The 6,091-nt window shown below is 42.6% G+C and overlaps 1 non-coding gene across 1 annotated transcript; it reads left to right on the top strand.

Annotated features, from left to right (window-relative positions):
* The first annotated feature begins 2,625 nt into the window (after positions 1-2,625).
* Positions 2,626-2,763, top strand: LOC119934936. Its single transcript, XR_005453041.1, has one exon. It is a non-coding gene; the product is annotated as a small nucleolar RNA SNORA7 (small nucleolar RNA).
* Positions 2,764-6,091: the final 3,328 nt, after the last annotated feature.

Raw genomic sequence — 6,091 nt, 5'->3', positions numbered from 1 at the left:
AGGTCAGGGGTTCAAATCCTGGCTCCGCCAATTGTCAGCTGGGTGACATTGGGCAAGTCACTTAACTTCTCTGGGCCTCAGTTATCTCATCTGTAAAATGGGGATTAAGACTATAAGCCCCTCGTGGGAACAACCTGATCACCTTGTAACCTCCCCAGTGCTTAGAACAGTGCTTTGTACATAGTAAGCACTTAATAAATGCCATTATTATTATAGGTTGTCTCATATGGGGCTCACAGTTTTAATCTTCACTGTATAGATAACTGAGGCACAGAGAAGTTAAGCAGCTTGCCCAAGGTCACACAGCAGATGAGTGGCAGAGCCGGGATTAGAACCCATGTCCTCTGACTCCCAAGCTCGTGCTCTTTCCACTAAGCCACATTCCTCCTGTGGGCAGGGAATGTGTCTGTTTACTGTTCATTCATTCACTCAATTGTATTTACTGAGCACTTACCATGTCCAGAGCACTGTACTAAGCACTTGGAGAGTACAATTCCTGAAGATCCTGTGGCTGGGCCCCAGCTCAATTTTCTCTGGACAGATCTTCTACCCATGGATTCTGCTACGAGGGTGCCGAGATCTCCCTTTCTGAAGAGGCAACGGCCCAGCCTCAAGGCCAACTGTCTCCAGACGGTTCTTCCTCTCCTGGACATGGAGTTTTATTGTACTCTCCAAGCACTTAGTACAGTGCTTTGTACACAGTAAGCCCTCGATAGATGCAACTGATTGACTGGTGTTAATATATTTTGTTTCTATTACATTTTAATACATTGACATTTTTGGTCAAACTTGGGGGCCTTATTTGTGGATCTTATCCACCCAGGAAACTGTTTTTAATTCAGTGTTCTTTCTCTTAACACCCCATTTTAATGGAGCCACTTAAAAGCACTGACATGAGACTACCAGTGTGCAATTCCAAAACCTTGATCTTATTCCTGTTGTACTTTGAATACCACTGACTCCTCAAAGCACAAGAACCCGCTGTTCTGCTCCAGCAAGTAGAACAGAGAAAAACCTGCCGACTTTGTAGGCATGTGTGTGTGAGAAAGTATGAGAAAAAAGACAGAGAAAGAGAGAGAGTGAATGAGAGAAACAAATCGCCTTCCAGAGTGTGTGAGAGGGTTGGTATGAGGAAGGAGCTAAGACTGTCTGATGTGTGTCTCACCCCTGAAAGCTTTTACAGAAATTGAAGGACAGAGGAGAAAGAATCCGAAGAGACAGGGCTCTATCCCTCACCTTTTCCTAATCTAACACACACACACACACACACACACACACACACACTCTCTCTCTCTCTCTCTCTCTCTCTCTCTCTCTCTCACACACACACACACACACACACACACACACACACACACCTCCCCCCACACTGCAGGAGCCTAAGATTAAGGAAAAGGGAATCATTCATGGATATGATGTCCTTTTCAGGGCAATAGAACAGGAGGCTGAAACCTTTACCATTTGGTAGTTCAAACGGGATGAGTCAAAATCTGCATGAAATTCCTTAGACCTTAACTATAAGATGTGCCATGATTTTAAGAGCTGAAAGTAGACCCAAAAGTTAGACATAGTTTTGGAGCAATAGTTGCCAAATAGGCATTGTTTCAGGTAAATAAGTATAACAAGAACAATAATAATGATGATAATAATGACGATAATAATAATCATAATTGTTAAACATTTATTCAGAGCCACAAACCTTTCAAGTGGTTGGGTAGATACATTCAGATCAGGCACAGTCTCTTTCTCTCTTTCCCACTCAGGGATCACAGTCCAAGGTGGAAAGTGAGCAGGCATCTAACCCTCATTGTATAGATGAGGAAGTACAGTGTCAAGCCCAGGGGTAAGAACTGGAACAGATACAAGTTGGAGAAGCAGCACAGCCTAATGGAAACAGCAGAATCCCAGCTCTGCTAATTACTTGCTGTGTGACCTTGGGCACATCACTTAAATTCTCTGTGCATCAGTTCTCTCTACTGTAAAATTCGAATGAAATACCTGGTTGTGTTTTTTTTTGGGGGTGGTGGTGTCTTATGGTATTTGTTAAGCACTTACTATGTGCCAGGCACTGTACTAACAACCTGGGGCAGATACAAGGTAATAGTAATTACAGTAATTATGACATTTGTTAACCACTTACTATTTGCCAGGCATTGTTCTAAGCACTGGAGTGGATACAAGAAAATCGAGTTGGACACAGTCCCTGTCCCATGTGGAGCTCAGTCTCAATATCCATTTTACAAATGAGGGAACTAAGGCACAGAGAAGTTAAGTAGCTTGCCCAAGGTCACAAAGCAGACAAGTGGTGGAGTCAGGATTTTAACCCAGGGCCTTCCGACTCTCAGGCCTTTGCAGCATGGCATAGTGCATAGAGCACGGGACTGGGAGTCAGAAGGTCATGGGTTCTAACTCCAGCTTCACCACTCGTCTGCTGTGTGACCTTGGGAAAGTCACTTCATTTCTCTGGGCCTCAGTTACCTCATCTGGAAAATGTGGATCAATACTGTGAGTCCCACGTGGGACAGGGACTGTGTCCAACCCGATTTGCTTGTATCCACCCCAGCACTTAGTACAGTGCTTGGCATGTAGTAAGTGCTAATTAGGACTGTTATTACATGGCACATGACCCTCTCAGGATAGCACCTGGAGAGCTTCCAGGACTCTACCATTCTTGGCTATGGGTGGGAGAGTCAAGCAGAGGAATAACCATTCCATTCCTAGCTTGAGCAGTGGCTAGCGAGTGGAAGGCAATCTGTTACAAGTCAAAACTGTATATATGTATGTATATATGTTTGTACATATTTATTACTCTAAATTACTTGTACATATTTATTCTATTTATTTTATTTTGTTAATATGTTTTGTTTTATTGTCTGTCTCCCCATCTAAACTGTGAGCCCGCTGTTGGGTAGGGACCGTCTCTATATGTTGCCAACTTGTACCTCCCAAGCGCTTAGTACAGTGCACTGCACACAGTAAGCACTCAATAAATAAGATTGAATGAATGAATGAAAACTCACCTGTGTTGAGCAGCAGTGGCATGGGAGAGAGTCAAGGGTGGAGACTCAAGTTAACTGCGCAGAAGGAGGCAATGGTAAATCAAGAAAACTCGGATCCTCTACCAGAACGATTGCAGATGGAGGCGGGGCATTTAGGGAGAGATGTGTCCTTGGAGTTCGCTCTGGGTTGGAGAAGACTTGACAGCATAAGATAAGCCATAAGACAGCCCAAGAGTACAGTAGCTCACTAGCGGTACTAACTGCATTTAATTTGTGCATGAATAGGTTTGCATGTAAAATGTGGGACTGCTTTTTGCAGTGGGTTGCCTGCCTGCCTTCACCCACTGTTGTTGCGCCCACAGCCCAAGGACAACATGACTGGCAGATTTGAGATTGTGCAAGTGGCTCTGAGCAGATGGCTAACTCTAGGAACAATTCTTCTGCCCTTGTTCTTGGTGAATGGACCAAGACTTACCCATCATTTTTGTGTCTCCCCATCTAGACTATAAGCTCCTGGTGGGTAGGGAATGTTTCTATTGTGTTGCACTCTCCCAGGCACATCATACAGTGTTCAGGATGCAGTAATGGCTCAAGAAATGCCACAGATTGAGCAATTGTTCCTCTAATGCTAACCTTCTCATTGAACTTCAATCTCGTCTATCTCACTGCCAACTTCTCACCCGTGCCCTGCCTCTGGCCTGGAACACCCTTCCTTTTCACATCCTACAGACAATTCTCGCCCCCACTTCAAAGCCTTATTGAAGTCACATCTCTGCCAAGAGGCCTTCCCTGACTAAGCCCTATTTTCCTTTTCTTCCATTCCCTTCTGCATCTCCCTGACTTGCTCCCTTTATTCATCCTTCCTCCCAGCCCCACAAAGTTTATGTCCATATCTGTAATTTTATTGATTTATAATAATGTCTATCTCCCCCTCTAGACTCTAAGATCATTATGGGCAGGGAATGCATCTGTTATGTTGTTATACCTTACAGTTCCAATCGCTTAGTAGAGTGTTCTACACATAGCAAGTGCTCAATAAATATGACTGACTGAGAGGAGACTCCATCATCATTAATCAGAATCTAATCCCTGTAGATGCTTATCTACAATTACATGATGTTGATGTATGTATGTATGATATATATGATGTTTATATTTTTATTAAATATATTATATTATATAATTACACAATTATATAATGTTGAGAAGAGTCACAATTGCTTCTTTCAGACCATGCGTTTTGGACCCAAATTTTTATATGAATACAGTGTGAAAATAAGGAGAGGCTTTCAATCACTTCTTTCAGAGCCTGAGTTTTGGACCCAACCTTTTATTTGAGTACTGCATGAGAAGAAGGAGAGGCTTACAGCGGGAATGTGCAGAGTGGGACTTCTGAGAGGCAGGAAGTCTGAAAAATGAATAGGTCAGAAAGACCCAATCACAAGTCTGTTTCTGCCTTGCTCAGAAGCCATCAGGCCTTGTCCACCAGCTGGGTGAAGGAGGTTGGTAGCCCAGGATGATAACTGTGAAATGAAAAACTGACTTTTCCTTTGTCTCTCCACCCTCTTTGGAGATTAACTACTCTCACAGAGTTGGCGCCTATACCAAGGTCAGCTTTCAGGGTATTTAGATTGAGGAACATTGAGCTTGAAGTGGAAGGAGGGGTCAGGAGGTTATTTCAATATGAAGAGAAGATAAAAGTTATTTTATATTATCCAGCTGCAATATCTAAGATTATGAATCCCCTCTACAAGGTCAATTGACTGCCATGCAATGTACTATTCAAGCATCTTTTTGAGGAAAGGGTGGGGTGAAAAGAGCAATGCACATTTTTGGAGGGTAGGAAATATAAGTATTTAAATGGTAATTGCTCATTCCAAATTGTTTTGGGCCACCTTTTACTTCCTACTGAATCCTTGAGACAGGCAGTTTCTATGCAAATCAGACAATCCACTATGCAAACTGAGTTTATTTACCATCTTTGTGGGCTTTTCATCATTTTTCCCTCATGCTTTCCAATTATCCAAGCTAATTATCTTAGAAATAAGACTTTCACACAGCCTATCTTGAAGTAAACTTGCAGCGTTAATTTAATGTTTTCACAAGTCTTCCCATAACCATGGAGCATACTCTGAAGAAAATCATAATATTATGGCTGAAATGAGCAGCTGCATTCCTACGAAGTAAGCTTCTCCCATTCCAGAATACAAAACATTGGAAAGTGTTTCCTCCGTGCCCACCCCCGTGCCCCCAGCTCCATTCAATGTATCTTTCCTTACTGTTTGAATGAGCGGGTCACACTTGCCAATAATTGTAATTCAGTAGGCTTAGTTGATGACTTCTGGATATTTATGGGTATCAACCACATAGGCACCCTCCAACTGACCGTCTTTACCATCTACGACTTGGTCTCTGTCTTTATCTCTACCTCTATCTCCAAGGATCTGTTAGCTAAGCTCCCTTTCTAGACTCCCCTTCTCCCCCTCTAGATTGCAAGCCTATTGTGGGAAGGGAATGTCTGATACTGCTATATCGTACTCTTCCAAGCGATTAGTACAGTGCTCTACACAAAGCAAGCGCTCAATAAATATGATTGACTGACTGACTAAGCTAATTACCTAACGACCATTCACCAAGTAATTATATTAATTGAGCATTTGCTGTGTGCTGAGCGTTGTACTAAGTACTTGGGAGAGTACAATATAGCAGAGTTGGTAGGCATATTCCTTGCCCACATAATTATCATCTACAGTGATAACAATAGGTTAATAGTAGCTTAGTTAATTTACATATTTCTGGGAGACACAGCCTTAGGTGGAAAGCTGTCTTCCATTTTCCAGTTAGTTCCACAATTCTAATCCATCTTTATCAAATGCTGCTTTAGAGAAACAGCGTGGTGTAATAATAATAATGATAATGGCATTTATTAAGCACTTACTATGTGCAAAGCACTGTTCTAAGCGCTGAGAGGTTACAAGGTGATCAGGTTTTCCCACTTGGGGCTCACAGTCTTAATCCCCATTTTACAGATGAGGGAACTGAGGCACAGAGAAGTTAAGTGACTTGCCCGAAGTCACACAGCTGACAAGTGG

This window comes from Tachyglossus aculeatus, chromosome 1 (assembly GCF_015852505.1).
Source record: "Tachyglossus aculeatus isolate mTacAcu1 chromosome 1, mTacAcu1.pri, whole genome shotgun sequence".
Classification (NCBI taxonomy): domain Eukaryota; kingdom Metazoa; phylum Chordata; class Mammalia; order Monotremata; family Tachyglossidae; genus Tachyglossus; species Tachyglossus aculeatus.
Note: the sequence above shows the minus strand (reverse complement) of the source record. Positions and strands in the feature narration are given on the sequence as shown.